Source organism: Dromiciops gliroides, chromosome X (assembly GCF_019393635.1).
Source record: "Dromiciops gliroides isolate mDroGli1 chromosome X, mDroGli1.pri, whole genome shotgun sequence".
Taxonomy (NCBI): domain Eukaryota; kingdom Metazoa; phylum Chordata; class Mammalia; order Microbiotheria; family Microbiotheriidae; genus Dromiciops; species Dromiciops gliroides.
In genome coordinates this window covers 33,600,208-33,617,505 of record NC_057867.1, presented here as the reverse complement: position 1 = coordinate 33,617,505, position 17,298 = coordinate 33,600,208, and the positions used below count along the sequence as shown (strand labels likewise).

The 17,298-nt window shown below is 43.5% G+C and overlaps 1 non-coding gene across 1 annotated transcript; it reads left to right on the top strand.

Moving 5' to 3' along the window:
* Positions 1–16,960: 16,960 nt before the first annotated feature.
* Positions 16,961–17,091, top strand: LOC122734240. Its single transcript, XR_006354041.1, has one exon. It is a non-coding gene; the product is annotated as a small nucleolar RNA SNORA64/SNORA10 family (small nucleolar RNA).
* The last annotated feature ends 207 nt before the right edge of the window (positions 17,092–17,298 follow it).

Genomic DNA, 17,298 nt, shown 5'->3' with positions numbered 1-17,298 from the left:
ATTTATTTTTAGCATTTTAAAATAATTTTAGTTGCAAATTCTCTCCCTCTAACATCTCCCCACCCATTGAGAAGGCAAGCAGCATGATACCAATTATACATGTGAAATCATGCAAAATATGCCTCCACATTAGTCATGTTGCAAAAACAAGAAAAATAAAGTTGGGGGGGCAGCTAGGTGGCGCAGTGGATAAAGCACTGTCCCTGGACTCAGAAGGACCTGAGTTCAAATCCACCCTCAGGTACTTGACACTAGCTGTGTGACCCTGGGCAAGTCACTTAACCCTCATTGCCTGGCAAAAAAAAAGAAGATGAAGAAGAAGAAAAATAAAGTTCAAAAATCATACTTCAATTTGTACTCAGAGTTTATAAATTCTCTCTTTGGAAGTGGATAGCATTTTTCATCATGAGTCTGTCTTGGATCATTGTATTGATCAGTATAGCTAAGTTTTTCACTTTTGATCATCCTTTGCTGTTACTGTGTACAATGATCTTCTGGTTCTGCTTGTTTCACTCTGCATCAGTTCATATAGGTCTTCCCAGGTTTCTCTAAAATCATCCTGCTTGTCATTTTTCTTCTTTTTAAAATTTTGAATGGTTTTTATTTATTTTAAACTTAAATACAAAAGGAAAAAAAGCACTGCCATGTACACAGGAGAACATGAAAAGATTCAATATAAAACAATGAATTTACATCTCAAGAAAACCTGTATAATAGATACTACACATTGTTTTCAAAGCTACCCAGCTTTTCTGTGCTTCCTTGTAGGTTTTCTTTTGTTCTTCACTGGGCATCTTTTACTTTATTCTTCCCCACCCTAAGAAGGCTGCAATTAAATGTGGCTATATATACATATACATATTTATAAACATACATATATACACAAATACACTCACACATATATGTAAGACCATACTATGCATATTTCCACTTGCCATCTTTCTTTGAAGGTGGATAGCATCTTCTTTCATAGGTCCAAGGCTTTCTATGTTTTTCTAAATCAATCAGCTCAACATTTAAAAATTATTCTTATTTTACTTTTGTATGTAAAGTTTTTATTTAGTATTCTATTTTCCCCAAATTACATGTAAAACAATTTTAACATTTGGTTTTTTTAATAACAAACATTTTTATTTATAGTTTTGAGTTCCAAATTTTGTCCCTCCCTTCCTTCCCCTCCCTGAGGCAGTAAACAATCATATATAGGTTATACATGTGCAATTATGTAAAACATTACCATATTATGGCTAAGAATTGGAAATCAAAGGAATGCCTATCAATTGGGGAATGGTTAAACAAACTGTGGTATATTATGGTGATGAAATATTATTGTGCTATAAGAAATGACAAATAGGATGACTTCAGAAAGGCCTTGTGCTATAAGAAATGACAAATAGGATGACTTCAGAAAGGCCTTGAAAGACATGTATGAAATGATGTATAGTGAAGTAAGCAGAACCAAGAGAACATTGTGTACAGAGGCAGCAATGTTGTTTGATGAAGAACTGTGAATTACTTGACTATTCTCAACAATACAATGATCCAAGACAATCCCAAAGGACTATTGATGAAACATACTATCCACCTCCAAAGAAAGAACTGATATTGATGGAACAGACTGAAGCAGGCTATTTTTCACTTTCACTTTCTTCTTTTAATCGTTTTCTTGTACAAAATGACAAATATGGCAATGTTTTACATAACCATACCTGTATAACGCATTTATGATTGTTTGCCGCCTCAGGGAGAGGGGAAGTGAGGGAGGGAAAGAGGGATAAAAATTGGAAGCCAAAACTATAAATGAAAATGTTTATTATTTTAAAAAAATACAAAGTTACAAAATGGGTGCAGATATTGTATAGGTGGAGAGTATTTTCTTATTGCTCTTTTCCTACATTGATGAAATCAAAGACTTGGATCTTAAATAAACAAATGATAGATAAACAGATAAAAACATTACCATATTAGTCACGTTGTATAAGAAAACTTTAATAAAAGAAAAAATGAAAGAAAGTGAAAAATAGCATGCTTCAGTCTGTGTTCACTGAATATCATTTCTTTCTCTGGAGGTGAAGAGTATGCTTCATAGGGGCAGCTAGGTGGCGCAGTGGATAAAGCACCAGCCCTGGATTCAGGAGGACCTAAGTTCAAATCCAGCCTCAGCTACTTGACATTTACTAGCTGTATGACCCTGGGCAAGTCACTTAACCCCAATTGCCTCACACACACACACACACACACACACACACACACACACTAATATGCTTCATCATTAGTACTTTGGGATTGTCTTGGATCACTGTATTGCTGAGAATAGTTGTCATTCACAGTTCTTCATTAAACAATATTGCTATCTCTGTGCAATCTATCTATCTTGGTTCTGCTCACTCCACTATATATCAGTTCATATAGGTCTTTATGGGCCTTTCTGAAATCATCTTGCATGTCATTTCTTATAACACAATGTGATGAAATAATGAGATTTAGCAGATACTCAAAGACCCACCTGGAGATTAATCTAGACTGATTGAATCAAGTGAGAGTGATTAACTGCTGATCAGCCTACTTCAAGTTAACTGGATTGTAATCACACCTTGAGAACACCTTCAGAACCAATGGATTTGGATGACGCCAACCAATCAGCTTGAAGCAGTATGTAAGGACCGCCTCTGTTCCAGACCTATAAAAAGCTTCCACAATCAGCTTGCTAGAGAGTTCCTGATTAAAGCAGGCTCGTGGAGGAGGACTTCAGGAAGAACCAGACCAGACCAGACCAGGCTGGAACTCTAGGCCAGGTAGGACTTCTTTTTCTTAACTTTCTGAACTCCTTGTGAATACCTCTATGCTTTAATAAATGTTTAATGCCCAAAGACTGGTGCTGAAGCTTCTAATTTAAGGGGGCCACAATTTAGATTTTAAACATCACAACAATAATATTCCATCACCATCATATACCATAGTTTGTTTAGCCATTCCTCAATTGATAGGCATTCCTTTGGTTTCCAATTCTTAGCCACCACAAAAAGAGCTGGTAGAAATGTTTTTGTACAAATAAGTCTTTTTATCTTCTGGGGGATTAACATTTGTTTTTAAAACTTTGTGTTCCAAATTCTCTCCTTTCCTCCCTCCTCATCTCTGCCCCCGCATTGAGAAGACAGGCAATTTGATATAGGTTATACACATGTAATTATGCAAAACATTTTCCATATTAGTCATGTTGTAAAAGAAAACATAGACAAAAACTCAAGAAAAATAAAGTAAAAAAAATATGCTTCAGGGGCAGCTAGGTGGTGCAGTGGATAAAGCACTGGCCCTGGATTCAGGAGGACCTGAGTTCAAATATGACCTCAGACACTTGACACTTACTAGTGTAACGATTGGAATAACGCCACCTGCTGGATACTTACTGTAGAAGAGTTCTGCCCATGAAGCGAAGGTCTTTGAGGGCAAGACCAGGAGTCTTTTCTTTGGTGTCAGGAAGTGACGCGGGCTAGTGGGAGGAGGAAGGAAGAGACTGGCGCTCGCTCTCGGTCTCATGCTCTTTCCTTTGGACTCTAGTGGAGAGCGGAGCTAGAAATGTGCTCTCCCTTTAATAGATAGGAATCTAGGCCTTTCTTCTCTCTTTATCAAATTCTTATTCTCCTTAATAAATGCTTAAAAGTCTAACTCTTGCTAAAGCTTATAATTTATTGGCGACCACTCATTAGATATTTTAGACAGACTAGCTAGAATTTTAGCCGTTAACAGATGGCTGACCACGAAGAGGAAAGCTAACCCTCAGTCTTCTTCTGATCTTCTGGTTGGGTAAGAAATTTCCCCTCCCTCTCCCTTTAACTGCTAAGTACTGGCGCACTGGCTGTGTTTTCCTTTAAATTTTTTCAAATGGACCTTTTAAACTCCCTAATTACCCTATTTTTGATTTTAGTCTGTTTAACCAGAGGAATGGGAGATAAGATCATGTTAATGCTTTGTTTTTGTGGATTTTTTAGTTTTCTTTTTCTTTTTGTTAAAAGAGCCAGCAACTTACTCACACAAGGAAATATCTCTCCCTCTCCCAACCATGCTTTTTCAGAGAAACCTGAAGAGATTCCCGCAGCTTTTCCCAGTTCTAACAGTAATTGTTGCTTTAATTTTGCATGCCTGGAGGCAATGACCCACCCTCTAGCTTTTAATCCCCTAGCACCTGGAGGCAAAGTGGGGGAAGAGGAATCCAGGCCTGAGTTCAAAATCAAGTCTGATTCAAATTGTGCTGGTCCCTCCCCTCCTCTCCAGACCCCACCCTCTACTCCTCCTATGGCCAAGCCCATTGCTTCCCCTGCCCAGGAAGTCCAGAGATCTAATGCCCATGCTCAACTTTCTCTAACTACATTTGCAGCTTCAGGCTCAGCCCTTCCCCAGCCTGGCTGTGCTTCTGAGACAACCTTAGAAAACCCTTTAAATTCCAGACATACTCGTTTTGTTCATAATTTTGCTAACCTGCTTTTGTCTTTAATTAGTAATCTTATAAAGCATTTGTATGGTGAAAAGCCCGACAGACAATATAGAGGGGTTAAAGAAGAAAAACTTAAGCTGAATAAGAATGACAATCATCAACATAGTTCAAGACTCTGCTTCTTTTGCCATGGAAGCGTATATATTTTACAGAAATGTAGAAGTAAGCAGCAAGGTATTGATATGAGTATTGGGGATTTTAGATATCGGAATCAAAAGTGTTCTAACTTTACTCAGAGTATTAATGTCAGTTCAGAGGTTACATAGGATTTCTATGCTATTACATATACATTTTGAAATTAATGGTATGAGTTTATTTTCATAGAGATTTTCATGCTTTTGAGATTGTGTCTTATACTTAGTTTCTAAAACAAGAATATTTGTAAAAGCTTTTTATAGTCATGTGATCAAGTTTATATTTTATAATACTCTTATTAATATTAAGTTCACATTCATTTAGACTTCCTTAGTTTGAATTTCATTGTCTTTTATTATTCCACGTGTATTTTCTTCTATTCATTCATCTATCTAATTTTGAAACATGGTTTTGATTTCATAATACAATGTTAATTCTAGGAGTATTGTGCTCCCATATTCTGAGTTGTTTGTTTTTGTTATTTTTTTTCCTCAACTGATTATTTGATCAAACTCTTTAAAGCATTTCCCTGGCAAATTGGTTGCCATGGCAAGTGTAAATTGATTCTAGAAGTATTATTTTTGATAAGCATATTCCCCCCAAAAAAAAAGAGGGGAACATTTGTAAAAGTTTTCTTTTTTCAAAAAAAAAAAGTTTTCTTTGAGATTCTGTTGTGCTTTAACTTGTATTTAAATATGTTCTGATTTTTCACAAAAGTAATTGTATACTAAGTAAAAAAAAAGGGTATTATTTGAAATTGTTGCATAATTATATATTGTGTTCTGAGTCAAGATGTATTCACATTTTTTGCAATCATTTATTATCCTCAATTTTTAAATCCATATGAGACTTGGATTATGGGAACTTATCATTTAAGACATTAATTGCCTTTATTCTGAGTTATCAGATGCCAGTTGGCCAAGATGCCATCCAATCACAAGAGGAATACATGCAAGAGCAGACACTGAACTGTCACATGAGGGGAGACATGCATGAAGTCAAGGTATGGCCGAGGGAACGGCTTTTGACAAATGTTGAGGTTGGATTCTCTTGGTTTAATATTTTATTCTCTTTTTCCCTACAATATTGTACAGATAGCTGGAAGTATTCATCCCACCCATCTCACTTCTACACCTGGCTTCTATGCTCCCTCCTATATGCCTGATGCCATGGACATCTCAATCCCATGCATCTGATTAAGTCTGACTCAGTTTCTTCCAATATGTTCGGTGGCATGGACATATATTCCATCCACCTATTTTAAGCCTGGCATACTGTATGGGCAGTACATATTGCTCAAGTGTGGGAATGCTCATATCCCATCATTTCTCTGTTCTTTTATGGTAACCCCCATAATTATCTCAGGTGTCATGATAAATACAGTGTTGAATTTGGCCTTGACACCTGTTACCAATTATATTATATTTTTTAATTTCTCATAATGGCATGAGAATAATTAGGCAGATGATGCAAAAAGTGATGAAACAAAGATAAAAAATTATTTTTAATAATTAATATCGCAGCAATTGTCTTCTCAATTACCCTCCATAAGGGGGGGGACTATAGTAATATTATAATTTTAAAGAATGGTTCAATTTTTGTTTTATTATATGTTTCATGTGTAACAATTAAGATTCTGAATTCCCTTAGACATGTTTTTGAGAACTTTCATTGTTTGATTTGATTATTGACAAAGCTATTTTAAAGTTGTGTTAAGCTCAATTTTGTAGGAAATTTTCCTGGCTGATTACCAGCATCCACACATCAACCCCTGAAAAGACTTCCATTCCACGACTACACCTAGAGGACATCTAAGAAAAGACTTTCAGAGACTTTAAATGAACAGTTTTGATTTGTTGTTTTTGTTGTTTTTTTTCTCTTTCTGTTATAATATACACCATCTGTAACATGTATTCTCTGCAGAGGCCCTCCCTTTGCAAGACTAATGTCAAAGCGTCGGTTCATGAGGACAAAAAAAAAAATCGCCCCTCTGGACAAAACTTTCCTCTCTTCCTTTTCTATATTGTTGTTCACATATTATTAGTTAGCAATAGTTATTATATTCTTTTTTCTGTTCCATCAAGGAAACATTTTGTTTCTTGAGGAACAACAGGGGGGACTGTAACGATTGGAATAACGCCACCTGCTGGATACTTACTGTAGAAGAGTTCTGCCCATGAAGCGAAGGTCTTTGAGGGCAAGACCAGGAGTCTTTTCTTTGGTGTCAGGAAGTGACACGGGCTAGTGGGAGGAGGAAGGAAGAGACTGGCGCTCGCTCTCGGTCTCATGCTCTTTCCTTTGGACTCTGGTGGAGAGCGGAGCTAGAAATGTGCTCTCCCTTTAATAGATAGGAATCTAGGCCTTTCTTCTCTCTTTATCAAATTCTTATTCTCCTTAATAAATGCTTAAAAGTCTAACTCTTGCTAAAGCTTATAATTTATTGGCGACCACTCATTAAATATTTTAGACAGTTTAGCTAGAATTTTAGCCCTTAACACTAGCTATGTGACCCTGGGCAAGTCACTTAACCCCCATTGCCTCACAAAAAAAATGCTACCATCAGTTAGTTCTTTCTCTGGGTATGGATAGCATTTTTCATCATAAGTCATTCAGAGTTGTCTTGGATCATTGTATTGCTGAGAATAGCCAAGTCATTCAAGATCATGTGAAAATATTGCTGTTACTTTATATACAGATGGTACATTTCACTTTGCAACAATTCATGTAAGTCTTTTCCAGGTTTTTCTGAGCAGCTCATCATTTCTTACACCATAGCAATATTCCAAAATAATCATAAACTATCTGAGAGATTGTCTATGAAAGTTTCCCCCCCATTTTTTTGGTATTCCTTCTATTCTTAGCTACATCAGTTTTATTTATACAAGAAAATTTTAATTTAAAATAATCACAATTATCCATCTTACTCTTAAGCAATGACCTTACCTTATAATACAGTTAAAGTATGATACTACTCAATCTCCTTTACATTTTCCCCTGTTTTTGTTTGGTTGGTTGTTTGGTTGGCTGGTTTTTCTGCAGGGCAATGGGGGTTAAGTGACTTGCCCGGGGTCACACAGCTAGTAAGCGTCAGGTGTCTGAGGCCGGATTTGAACTCAGGTCCTCCTGAATCCAGGACCGGTGCTTTATCTACTGTGCCACCTAGCTGACCCTATTTATCCTGTTTTTAAAAAAAATTCCTGATCTTTATTATTTTTTCTAATTCAGTAAGACACTTTTTAGTAATTTAATTGGGATGGCATTGAATAAATAAATTAGGTAAAATTTCCATTTTTATTATATTGGCTTTGCCTACCCATGAACAATAAATATTTCTCCAATTATTTAAATCTGACTTTATTTGTACAAAAAGTATTTTATATTTATGTTTATATGGTTCCTGCATCTGTTTCAGCAGGTATACTCTCAGATATTTTGCATTGTCTAGTTATTCTAAATGGTCTAAAACAATATTGAATGATATTGCTACCATAGTGTAGTTTCCCCATTTTTCTCTTTTGATTAAATCTATTTTAGCTTTAACTTTGTCTGAGATCATGATTATGACCCCAGCTTTTTTTACATAATAAATTCTACCCTTGCCCTTTATTTTACCTCTGTGTATATCTCTCATTTTTATTGTGTTTCCTGAAATCAACATACTGTTGAATTCAAATTTTTAATCTGCTATTTCTGTTTTATGGGCAAATTCATCCCATTTACGTTCTAAGCTACAATTACTTGTTATGTATTTTCCTCCTTCCTATTATTCCTCACTATCCTTCTCACCCTATTTACCCTATCCCTTCTCACTCCTCTTGCTTTTACTTCTATCTGCTACCTTGCCCTCCATTCCTTAATGTACCCACCCCTCTAAGAGTTCCTCCCTTATCCTCTCCCCACACCATATCCCCTCACACTCTTATTTATTTTTTAATTTAGAAGACTTTTATACCCTTCTAGAGATATGTGTTGTTTCTTTTAAAGCCATTCCCAATGAGAGTAAAGTTCTAGCACTACCTGCCCTCCCCCCTACTAGCTGCTTCTGTGTCAATTCTTCCTTTTATGCCTCATTTTTATGTGATAATTACTCCTTTTTATCTCTCCCTACAGTTTTTTTAAAGAATCACCCCATCATATATGACTCAGCCAAAGCCTTTCTTTCAAACTACCCAAATAATGATGACAATCATAAGAGTACTGATAACATTTTCACATATAAGAAGTAAACAATTTGCCCTTATTGAGTCCCCTATAATTGGTTTTTAATATTTACCTTATATTTCTCCTGGATCTCATATGTTGAATTTTCCATTCTTTAAGTTCTGCTGTTTTGTCACAAATATCTGAAAGTCTTTCGGTTCATTAATTTTTTTTCATTCCTGATTATACTTAACTTTTCTGGTTAAGTTATCCTTGGTCATAACCCCAGCTCTTTTGCTCTATAAAATAGTGTTTTCCAAGATCTACAGTCCTTCAACATAGTAGCTGCTAGGTTTTGTGTAATCCTGATTGTAGCTCCATATTTAAATTGGTTTTTTTTCTTGCTACTTATAATATTTTTCCTTAACCTGGGAGCTTTGAAATTTGGCTATGATATTCCTATAAGTTTTCCCTACTGGGATCTCCTTCAGGTGGCCACCCACCCCCATTTTCCCCTCCACTATAAAAGCTTTTCCTTGTGCTTCTCTTTTATGTGAGAAACTTTTCCCCATTCTTCCTCAACCTTCCCCCCTCGCCCAGTGCATCCTTCTTTCTCACCCCTTCATTTTTTTGTGATCATCCCAACATAATCAACTCACACTCTAGGTGGAATCCCTCTAAGTGCCCTAATCATGATAAAGTTCTTAAGAGTTACATATCTCATCTAAACAGTTTAACATCATTAAGTCCCTTATAATTTCTCTTTCATGTTTACCTTTTTATGCTCCTCTTGAGTCTTGTGTTTGAATGTGATAGTTCTTATCCAGCTCTGTTTTTTTTTTTCATCAGAAGTGCTTGAAAGTCTTCTATTTCATTGAATATCCATTTTCCCCTTGAAGGATTATACTAAGTTTTGCTAGGTAGGCGATCTTGGCTTTAATTCTTGCTCCTTTACTTTCTAGGATATCATATTCCAAGCCCTCTGCTCATTTAATGGGGTAGCTCTTAAACAATACTTTTTTTCAAAAGAGGCATGAAAATAGTGTCCACACTTGACTATTCTCAGAATGCAATGATCTAAGATAATCCCAAGGGACTAATGATGAAGCATGCTATCCACCCCCAGAGAAAGAATTGATGTTGATTGAACACAGACTTAAAAAAAGCACTTGTGGATTGTGTCAGATTGGTTGCTGTCTTGTGGAGGGGGGAGGAAAGGGAGGGAGAGAGAAAAATTTGGAACTTTAAATCTTATGAAAATGAATGTTGAAAACTACCTTTACATGTAACTGGAAAAAATAAAATAAATGCAAATTTTTTTTAAAAAGAGAGACTCTTGAAGAAAAAAAAAAGAAAATAGTGTCTACATTCTTTGGTGTCTCTCCCAAACTCCCTGGATTCTTGTGGAGCTATGGCTGGGAAGTCTCCTTTCTTATGCTCCTCATGCTTTTCTGAGGTGGATTTCGTTTTCTTCTCTTTTGGGGGGAGGGGAGGCGGGCAATGAGGGTTAAGTGACTTGCCCAAGGTCACACAGCTAGTAAGTGTTGTGTCTGAGGCCAAATTTGAACTCAGGTCCTCTTGAATCCAGGGCCAGTGCTTTATCCACTGCGCCACCTAGCTGCCCCCTCACTTTATTTTTTAAACCAGGGGTTGCTTTCCAACACTTGAAACCAACAAACACATCAAATCCCCATCACTAACAAAAAAATACAGACATACATACAGGAGAGCTTTAGAAAAGTTAATGGTTTTTAAAGGAAGCATTTTCCAACCAAACCAAATACATTCTTTCTATGCCTTGAATATCTTTTGTTTAACTCGGAGCAGAAGGGCATACACAAGGACACCTAAGAAGGATGAGTCTAGTTGAGCATCTCCCTAAGCCACCTCCCAAACAACTTTTACATCCAGCCCTCTCTCTCCATTCACATTCTCTCATCACTTCTCACCTAGACCAGTGCACTAGGCTCTTAGTTGTTCTCCCTGCCTCAAGTCTCTCCCTACTCCAGTTCTTCTTCCACATTGCTGCCAAATGGATTTTCTTTAAGTGTAAATCCCTATTGTCTCAAGATAAAAAATGAACTCCTTTGTCTGGCTTTTAAAGCCCATCCTGACCCAGCCCCAACTTATCTTTTCACCTGGGGGGGGTGGCAGGGACAGACAGTTGCAGGGGGATGTTCTTCCTGCTCCCACACTGTAATCCAGCCCAACAGGCCCTCTCTCTTCCTCAAACCTGCCAATCCATGTCCCATCTTTGCACAGGCTATCCCCCATGCCTGGAATGCCCTCCCTCTGCATCTCTGCCTCATATAATCTCTTCCTTTAAGTACCGCCTTCTGCAGGAACCCTTTCCTGATCCCTGGAAGGCCAGAGCCCACCTTTCTCCCTCCCTTCTCCCCTCCCTGGGATCCATCTGCATTCACTCCTTTTCCATTTGTTCTGCACGTGTGTGTGTGTGTGTGTGTGTGTGTGTGTGTGTGTGTGTAGGTGTGTATGTAGGTGTTCTCATTGTCTCCCATTAGAATGTCCTTTCTTTGGGAGGAGGGATGGGATGGTTTCCTTCTTTGCCCTTGTATGCATCCCCAACATCGAGCACAGGCCCTGGCACTTACTTTATTGGCTGGAGACTGGGGAGTGCAGAAGATGAAGCTAAGGCCCACTTGGGGTCAGGCAGTTCTCAAGCGAGGAGCCCCAGCCACCCGCCCCAATCTGCTGAATGAGCCACACTGTCATTGTCCTGGCTCTCCCAACCCTCCCAGTCTTGGATTCCCCAGCATGGGGCTCATCGGGTCCTCTTTGACATCTCATTCTGGCTCACGAGGCCCGGCCTTCTCTGGAGCGCCTGACGCCTGGCTTTCAGCATGCTGGGAGCTTTGGGGAATGATCCTTGACCTTCAAACATGCTGGCTGGACCACTCTCTCCCTTCCCTCCTACTGCCAGCTCAGGAAGACCTTGAAGGGGAAAGAGGTCAGCCCAGTCAAAGCAGGACATGGGCCTGGGCTGGGGCTCAGAGGCCCGGCTCAGTGGGTTGGCTTCTCATTCAGAAAGGCTTCTCCTGTCCAGACCCCTCCTGGGAGCTCAGTTCTCTTGGGACCAGCCGTCCTTTTCAGCAACACTGCCATCAGGGGACTAAAAGAGGCCACCACTCACCTCTGCAGGCCTGGCCAACTCCCCAGCGGGGTGCTAGGCTAGCCGCTGTCAGCTGGGGGCTTTGGCTCCCCGGTAGTGTGCAGCCCTAGGTCTGGCTCTTGGTCCTGAGCCCCCCTACTCGGGCTTCCAAGCCAGAGCAGGAAGTAGTCTTAGACCTTCCATGTCAGACAGTAGAAGCTAGCATACAAAGCAAGAAGATCTAGGAGACGCCTTAGAACAGGGGGCGTCAGGGAAATCGGGGACCTCAAAGAACCAGCTCATTGGCTGTGAGAGCTGAAAGGGCAGGCCATGCACTGGACACTGAAGCTTTTTAAACTGTAGGTCGTGACCCCAGATGGGGTCACCTGAGAGTGGGGGTCACGAAAAATCTGGCAACAGTAAGAGGTTCTATACCTAGACACGCAGCATGGAGCAAACATTTCTCAGGCGTGGAAAGTTGAAGAAGCCCTGCTGTACATGGTACATGGGAGTAAGAAGGGACCTTGGAAGACAGTGGAGCTCAGGGACTCTTAGAATACAGACCAGAAGAGCCACTGGGGACTATAGGGGAGAAAACAGCAGAGCTGCCCATGGCCTCCTCGTAGCAGAAAGGCCCCAGCTAGAATGGATGGATGTTAGGCCTCATCCAATCTGGCTCCCAGATTTTACCCGTGAACAAACGGAGCCTCAGAGAGAAGTGACCCCCACAAAGTCACAGAGCTCGTGAGTGGCAGAAGCAGGGGGAGCGCCAAGTGGTCATCAACCATTCTTGGCGAGCAGATCCATGGACACTGGGGCCGGGTAGGGCCGAATCTTCTCCCTCCACCCTCCATCTCCACCTCAAGTGCTCCAATGCACCTGGGATCTCCCTGATCTCGGCTGTGCCCTCCAACAACATGCCTGCCCACTCATCCTGGGCGGCTGTCTCCACATCTTCCCCTGAGCTCCCCATGGGGGGTCTGCCCCATGATGCTGGAGGCCTCCCTCACCTTCTCCTGCCATGACAAGGGGACCAGAGAAGCGCTGGGTCTGTCTGCTGGTCATCCCTCACCCTGACCATGTGACCAGACCATCTGTTCTTCCTATCATCTGCTTCCCTCGTGACAGCCTCAAAATCCCTCACTGGCTCTGTGCTGTAGCTTGCAACACTGAAAAATGAACTCCCTGAAAACAAAAACAGACCAAACAGAAATTAATCATTTCAAGAGGCAGCAATAAATGTTATGGTAAAGTAAAATGATTGAAAAAATGGAAGAAAATATAAGAGAAATGATATCTTAAATGACCTAGAAACCAAGCCAAGGATAGATCGTTTAAGAACCACTGAACTCTTGAAAACAATGATTAAAAAAAACCTCAAGCACTATATTTCAAGAAATCATAAATGAAAACCATGTAGATCAGTTAGAATCAGAGAGCAGAATAAATATTGAAAGAATCCATCTTTCACTTCCCGAAAGAAAAAGTTCCAGGAAAAGCCAAAATCTGAGGTCCCGTTTTAACAAAAAATACTCTAAGTACCAAGGAAGATACAATTGAAGCAGCCAGGTACAACAGTGAGGATCACACAAGAGATGGAAGCTTCTACCAAAAATGAGAGTAAACTTGGAATACAATATTCGCAAAAGAAAAATATACAGGACCTTTAACATAATAGAGGATTGTCATCATTCCTGATGAAAAGGCTAGAGTTCCCCTGGGGGAAGGGAATAATCATTTCTTATGGGTCTACTATGTGCCAGGCAGGGACCAAGCCTTTCACAAATATTCTCTCATTTTTTTTTTTTTGCGGGGCAATGGGGGGTAAAGTGACTTGCCCAGGGTCACACAGCTAGTAAGTGTCAAGTATTTGAGACCGGATTTGAACTCAGGTACTCCTGAATTCAGGGCCAGTGCTTTATCCACTGTGCCACCTAGCCGCCCCCTATTCTCTCATTTTGAACTGAGATGCCTCTCAGGAGCTGGGGCCTGGAGAGAATAAGCAAGCTCAGTTTTCTGGGAGGAGATATCTGTTGGCAGGTCATGACTAGGAAGGAGGGTTGATCTTGGGGAACTTGCCTCTAGGCAGCTCAGACCTGGTGAGAGTGCTTACGATCTGTCTGGGAGGAAAAGCCATTTAGCAGATTCACAGATAGGCTGAATGACCAAGGAATCAGCGAAGGTTCTGCCTCTGGCTTCTTAGCTAAGGAAGTCTTAAGGCTCTTGACTGAGTTTGTACATGCCAAGTACAGGTTTTGGATAGATGCGGTTAATATTAATCAAAAGATACAAGAAACACAAAAGGAGAGAAAAGATGCCCAGAACAGCAGACAGCAGTCAGCCCTAGACCCTTTGAGCTAGCTGAAGGCCTCAGCATGTTCAGTGATCACCATGCTGGAATGTCCCCATCTGGGGCTTAGGGGTGAGGCCAATCTGCTCTGGGGAGGGCTGACAGCTCAGCTCTGTTCAGAGTCCTAGAGGCTGAGTCCTGGATCTGACCTTTGGGGAGATCCAGGCTGGAGCTGCTCAGCCTAGCTTCATGTTCTACCCGGAGCTGAGCCAGAGATCCCATCTGGGTACAGTCAATGATCCTGGCTCCTTGGAAGATTGTGATGGGCTGGACAATTCAATAGGAATTTGGCCCTACATAATCAATGCTCTGGGGTTTGATAAACACTGGCTTGAGTTCAATCATTTCTGAAGATGTCAGAAGCCTGGTGAGCTGCATAGGGAGGTTAGCTCACAGTGCTCTTCCCAGCGGCCTCTGACAGTGCCCTGGACACAGCAGGTGCTTCCTCAAGGCTCGCTGCCTTGACTCCACTCTGCCTGCCTAAAGACAGGGGTGTTTTGTTGTTTTCCCTCCTGTGTTAGACTTAGAACCTATGTGGGTGGGCCCTTGGGGTCACTCTGCACCTGAGCAGGGCTCCCCTCTGACACCGGTCACCAGAGTGGCCTCTGCTTGGACAGAGGGGCAGTGGCACCCTGGCTTCTGGGGCAGCATTGCCCTGGCTTCTGGGGCAGCAGCACCCTGGATCCTGAGGCAGCATTGCCCTGGCTTCTGGGGCAGTGGTGCCTGGACCCTGGAGCAGCATTGCCCTGGCTTCTGGGGTAGCGACACCCCAGCTCCTGGAGCAGTGGAGCCCTGGCTTCTGGGCAGCCTCTATGGTGAGCATGCCTACCTTCCCTTCCCTTCTTCCCTTCCCAGAGCCCATGAGCTTCCCCTGCACATGTTCCCAAGGAATGGGGGTGCCAGAAAGCACCAGTTTGTCATGGAGCCAGCAAGAGGCTGGTCAGAGCCATGAGGTGCCAGGCCCCCTGGGGGCCTTTGGGCAGGAGAGATCTGCAGAGAAGGGCAAGTGAGGAAGCTGATGCCCTTAGGGCCTCTCCAGTGGGTGTCTGTGTGTGGGGGGGGCAGAGCTGGGGCCTGGCCTCTGGGAAGAGCCCATGGGGTGGGGCAGGGCCTCCCTGGCAGGCCCTTGAGCTGCCACATACACAACACAGTGCATCCGGTCCCAAGAAGAGCCTAGAAGGGCTTTTCCCATCCATCATGGAAGGCAGGGACAGGAGGAGGAGGAGCAGCAGGCTCAGGTGTCAGAGGCCCCCTGAGAACTCCTGCAGCCAGAACTCTGATTGCATCTGGAGCCTGGCCAAGGAGGGCCTGGCCTGCTGAAGCCCACCTGGGGCTGGAGCAGGGGGAGCTGAGAAAGGCCAGATGTGTGCTCTTGGGCCAAGCTGGATTGCACTCCCCTGAAGGTCCCAGGATGATGTCAGAGGCAGTGCCGCCCACTGGAGCCCACCCCACCCCCAGCCCAGCTGGAGCCTCGGCCACTTCCCCTCTCTGCTCTGCAGGCCCTGTCCAATGCCTTTCCCCTGAGCAGCCTGGGATGCTGGGGCCGGGGTCAAGGTCAAAACCCCAGGGCTGGTGGCGGGGGCCCTCTGCCCACAGCTGCCTCTTCATGCCAGGCTGGGCAAGAGGGAGAGAGGTGCCAGGTGGCCTGTCCTGGGAGGAAGAGGCTTCCCTAGGCTTGAGGTACTAAGGGTTAGGAGGCTGAGAAGGCAGGATGCCCACAACCCTCCTCCCTTTGCCTTGAAGTGTTGGTGACCTCCTGCCTGCCCCCCTCCCTTGGGTTTCTTTCCTATTGATTCTGCCTGCCATCATTGCTGTTGGGGGGTCACCCCTGACAGAATGGATGTCCACAAGAGCAGAGAGCATGGGGTTTGGCTCTATTTCCCCAGTGCCTGGCACAGTGCCCAGCCAGGAGTGGGCACCTCATGATTGCTTGTTGATTGTTTGGATGGGGGCCAGCCAGGCATCCCCCCCTCCAGAATTCAGGCCCAGATGTTCTCATGAACAGAGGAGGGGACAAAAGGGCCCAAGCCCACTGAGAGCAGCAGCCCCAGAGGGCAGATCAAAGGCAGGCCAAAGACTAGGAGGATGCCTGGAAGGGCAGCCGCTCTTAGCCTCTCAGGGAGAGCCAGGTCCAGCCATGACACAGGCTCCAAACAGGGAGGCCATGTGCTTGGAGGGCCAGGCCAGGCCTGTGCCAGCTCTCGCCCAAGGGTAGGAAGGGCTGCAAAGGTGATCCTCCAGGGAGATGGAAGGAAGTAGGGATCTCAGCCAGCCCTGCCACAGTGGTTGGTGAGCTAGGGGTCCGGGCATGTAGCTCTGCCATGCTGACACTGGCTTCTGCCACAGAGGGCAGGGGCTGTTGGAAGACCCAGCTCAGATGTCACCTCCTCCCTGGAGCCTGCCCTGACTTCCCCCCTCCCAGCTGAGCTGTCAGGGTCTCCCTCCTCCAGGGAGGGGCCTTTGCCTGGATCTGCCCTGGAGGCCTCTGGGATGTTCCCTGGGATAGTATGTCTTTGTGCTGCTAGATTGTAACCTCCTTCAGCGCTGGGGTTTCTCTCCAGGCCCAGACCCCTCCCGTCCTAAGAAGACCCTTGGGAGGGAATCTCTCCCTGCCTGAGAGGCTCCAGACCCTGCCCCGAGTCAGCAGGCTGGCCTCATTGCCCCCTGGGGCTCTTCAGGGACCTGCTGGGAGCCCAGGTCCTGCCCCCTGAGCTCTAAGAACCCAGGCAGGCCCTCCCTCCCTCCCTCTGCAGACTGTCTGGCCCCACCTGACAGGTTGGAGCAGGGGGGGGGGAGGGACGGGGCCTCCTAATGGCCCAGCCCAGAAAAGGAGTATCTTCTCTGCCCATGAGGTGGGGGCCAGCATCCTCAAACTCCCAGCCAGAGGGAGCCTTCAGACAGTCCCCCCACCCCCTTTGTTTTACAGAGGCTGCAGAGACAGGAAGGGACTTGCCCAAGGTCACACAGCGGTTAGAAGCAGAGGCCTGGAGCCCAGGTCTTCTGCTCTCCCCAGCACCTGCCTGTACTCAGATCCCTGCAGCTGCCCCATCCTTGGACTTCAGCTTCCAGGCC